This window comes from Chrysochloris asiatica, unplaced genomic scaffold (assembly GCF_000296735.1).
Source record: "Chrysochloris asiatica unplaced genomic scaffold, ChrAsi1.0 scaffold00236, whole genome shotgun sequence".
In the NCBI taxonomy this organism is placed as follows: Eukaryota; Metazoa; Chordata; class Mammalia; order Afrosoricida; family Chrysochloridae; genus Chrysochloris; species Chrysochloris asiatica.
In genome coordinates, this window is record NW_006408754.1 from 664,602 (window position 1) to 668,528 (window position 3,927).

Genomic DNA, 3,927 nt, shown 5'->3' on the forward strand with positions numbered 1-3,927 from the left:
GAAGATTTAGTTTTCAAAACCCTATTTAGGATCACTATTAATACAAATTGACTCCATGGTAGTGGATTTGGATAATTATGCATATCACTCATAATTAATTCATTATCTACCTGGTGTCAACATTCTCATTATTTCTGTTCTGGTAATCTTGCTTTCATTAATGTAGCCTTTCTCCAAACCTTCTCATCATTACTTTAGGGTAAATATTGACCATTTGGTCTCACATTGATGATTTTTTAAATGACTGATATCACAGTTGATACTGCTTATTTTCTGAGCCAATCTGTTATTTAGCTGAAAGGTATAAATCAGGAGTTGATTCAATTCAAACTTTAAAGACTACCTCAGGACAGTAATCTTGGTGGTTTCTCAAATCTCTATCAAAAAAGTAAGTCCGATCTTCTTTTTTTAGACTTTTCAGCTTTTATTAAAAAAAAAAAAAAACAAACATGATCCCAATTAATTTTCCAATAAAAGTCACCAACGCAAAGTTTAATTTGGTCAGGGCCTTTCCACCTGGAGAATAGGGCTTAGATAGGAACAGGGCCCCCTCAGACCACCTAACATTTCATCCTCCCCAGCTGAACACCTAACATCTATATGAGTTGCTCATTGGGCCTTGTTGAAGCGGGTCACCATTGTCTTGTGCAGTGTTTCTTTGTAAGACTCAGTTGAGGTGACCCCATAGGGGCTACCCCGGGCACCTAGGCCAGAGCCCCATGCCCGTGTCTGGGCCTCAACGGGTGTTATAATGCCCTGCTTCTTACGGCCGAGGCCACTGCCCTCTTTCCAGCCCATGACCTGGAGAATGCGGCGACCAATGTTGTCACTGCCCAGCCCATCCCTTGTAGGCTGCTCGAAGTTCACAGAGGCTGCAGACATGCCACGGTACTTCTTCCTCTTAGGTTCTGGTGGCTCAGGAATGCCATACTTCTCCCTGCGTTCAGCTGCACGGTCCCGGTACTTCTTTTGCTCCATGTCATTCTTCTCTAGTGCTTCCAGTTTATTTTCTGACAGATGGGCTCGTCGGTGAATCTCAAGGTTTTGCTTGTGGAGCCCTGAGAGCTGCTGGTGCCGGATGAGGGCTTCCTTGCTGGGAAACTGACGTTGACAGAGTAAGCAGGCTAGCTTTTGCCAGTCGGTGAGCTTTTCCTCCCGTTCAGTGGCCTCTTGCTCCTGTTCCTCCTCACTGTCACTCTCCCCACTGTAGGCTGCCACTAACCCACGTGGTGGGCTTGGGCGGTCATCACTGGCCAATTTGGGGAGGTCCATGCTGGTGTGCTGCCTCTCAGCTAGTGCTCCCTGCTTCTCAAGAATGTCATAGCCAGCATCTGCTGTGGCTGACTCTCGCCTTTCATTATCTCTCTGGGAGCTGATGGGCTGTAAGTTGTTTTTAAAGTTTTCCTTTTGCTTGTTGAGGCTGCGGGCCCAGCGTTCCATGTCCTTGGCAATCTGTTGGGCTGTCTTGGTCTTGTGCTTCTCCTTCTTTTCTTTGCCCTCCTTTGAGAGTGCCCCTGTCTCTTTATGTCCATCAGCTGACTGCTCCAAGGCAGGTATGTAGGTCCGCCTTTCCCCATCCCAGTATAGGTACTGCTGGCTTTGAGCACTGTAGTAATACTGGGAGTTTGGGTCATAGTAGAAGCCAGTCTGTGGATCATAGTAGTATCCAGAGGTCTCATCATATTGGTAGGTGGCGACATCAGGGACAAGGTACTGGCTGTAGGACTCCTGGGCAGTGGGGCTGGTGGCTGGTGGTAGGGTAGAACTGGGATGACTGGGACTCTGGAGCTCAGATTTGAGCACAGCAGGTGACATGATGGTGTATGACTGGCTGTTGGCAGCAGTACCCTGACTGCTACTCGCCTCAGCTGCTGATTGTTGGTAGATACCAGGGGCAGCACCAGGCTGGGTGCAAGAGAAAGCCTGCAGGGACACAGCATTTGCCCCAGGTTCTAGGGAGGCTTCAGGACCTGTTCTAGTTGGGTCCCCTTTGGTTCCAGGGATGCCGGGGCCCTTGGTGCCCTTGAGGTAGCCATGGGCATAGAGGTCAGACTCGGTGCCCTGGCTGCCGCCATAGCCCTCATCCTGTGAGATGGCCCACTGGGCTGCAGCAATGGCAGTGCTGGCCACAGAGGCAGCATTGATACGACTGCCTTCATTAGAGGCCATGTCCCTCTTAGAACCCTTGGCGAACTCAACATTAATGATCTTGCCATCAATGGTGAGCGGTGGGTGCAAGACCTGAAGTATCTGACGTAGCTGGGCTGCCTCCACGATGGTGGAGAGCTGGATGAAGGCAAAGCCACGGTTCAACTGGGTCTGTTTGTCCTTGATGACACGTACATTGGAGGAGGACAACACTGCGTAGGGTGCTAAGGCCTCAAGGATGGAGTCCATGGTGGTATGTGGATTCAGGTTGCGCAAAATGATAGTGTCATTGGCATTCTCTGAGCTTGGCTCTGAGCCCTGTGACAGGGCTTGAGAAACCAACACTCCCTGAGCCTGGTGGGGTTGTGGCAGAGGAAGCAGACCCTGGCTTAGCTCCCATCCACCCAGTGGCAGCGGCTGTTGATCCAGCCTTATGCCGAGAGGTAGCTTCTGTTCTGCCTCTGACTTGGGCAGACCACATTTGAAGCACGTCTCATGTAGTTTGAAGTTCTGGACTCCACACTTATTACACAGCCAGTCCTCATTGATCTTGGGTTTGGGGTCACTGTAGTGCATGGACATCTTCTGGCCCAGGATGTTGAAGGAGTGTTGATTGGCTTCCTTCCATCGTGTAGCATCTTGCAAGTGACTAAATTCGATGACGGCAAAGCCCTGGCTCTGACCTGAGCATTTATTCCGCATCAGTCGGACCTCCCGTGCTTGGACCCCGTGGGACAGTAGCGGGCCACGGGTGTCATCCTCAGTGGCTGCCTGTGGCAGCATCCTCAGCATGACGATGTTACTGGCCTTCTCCTCTTCCTTCTCATCCTCCTCCTCCTCCTCCTCACCTTGCTTGGTCCCATAATCCTGGTCTCCATAGTCACCACCTCGGGGGAAACCTAGTGGGCCGGTGGGGCTGTACCTGTGCCTGTGTCGCCGCCTACTCTGAGTCTCAGAGCCCGGTGAGGCCTCGTAGGAATCCTCTGTACTTTGTTCCTCAGAGTCATCATAATTATGCTTGCCCTCCTGGCTGCCGTACTCTCGTGGATACGAGCGATAGTCCATGTCCCGGTAGTCATGGTATCGGCTACGGTTCTCCCCACTGTCATCTTGTGAGCGGTCAGTGGCTCTATAGTGGCCAGTCCTATCTCCACGACCACCTCGTCTTTCATACTCCATGTCTGATAGGGCCTGCGGAAGCTACTACTGAGCCCCCTCCTCAGCCGCTGGCTCCGTTTCATTTCCCAGCCACCCCTGCTGCTGCCACCATGATCTACCAGCCTAGGTGATGCCTCCTGCAGGGGTTTTTCTTGGTCAGGGCTGTCAAAGAAGGACTCCCAGACATCACCTTGGCCCGCCGCCACCTCCTCTAACTCTCCTAGCTCAGTTGAAGGCTGTCCTTACAACAACCAAGTCTGAGGTTGGAGGCAGGAAGGACAAGGAGGGGTGGGGGGAGGGTAGAAGCGCCAGGAGTGCTGCCCTCCCCAGAAAACTCACTGCCGCCTACTCCCAGCCAGCCGCAATCACCAACACCACTCTGATCTTTAAAATTTTGAAATTTGTTCCATATTTTAATTCCATTATATCCAGTATCATCTGTTTTGTCATTGGTCAGATCAGAATGGTTAGTAGTGACAGCTGAGTACTATCTACTTCTTCTGGTCTCTGGATTGATGAGACCGTTGTTCATGTAAGTAATTGACCCTGTAGATGAGTTTCTTATTTGTTTTCCTATTTATCATTTGCTGCAGACAAGTAGAGACCAATAGTTGTATCTTA

The 3,927-nt window shown here is 50.7% G+C and overlaps 1 pseudogene; it reads right to left on the minus strand.

The window, feature by feature from the left end:
• Window positions 1–609: 609 nt before the first annotated feature.
• Window positions 610–3,527, minus strand: LOC102837397 (annotated as a pseudogene).
• Window positions 3,528–3,927: the final 400 nt, after the last annotated feature.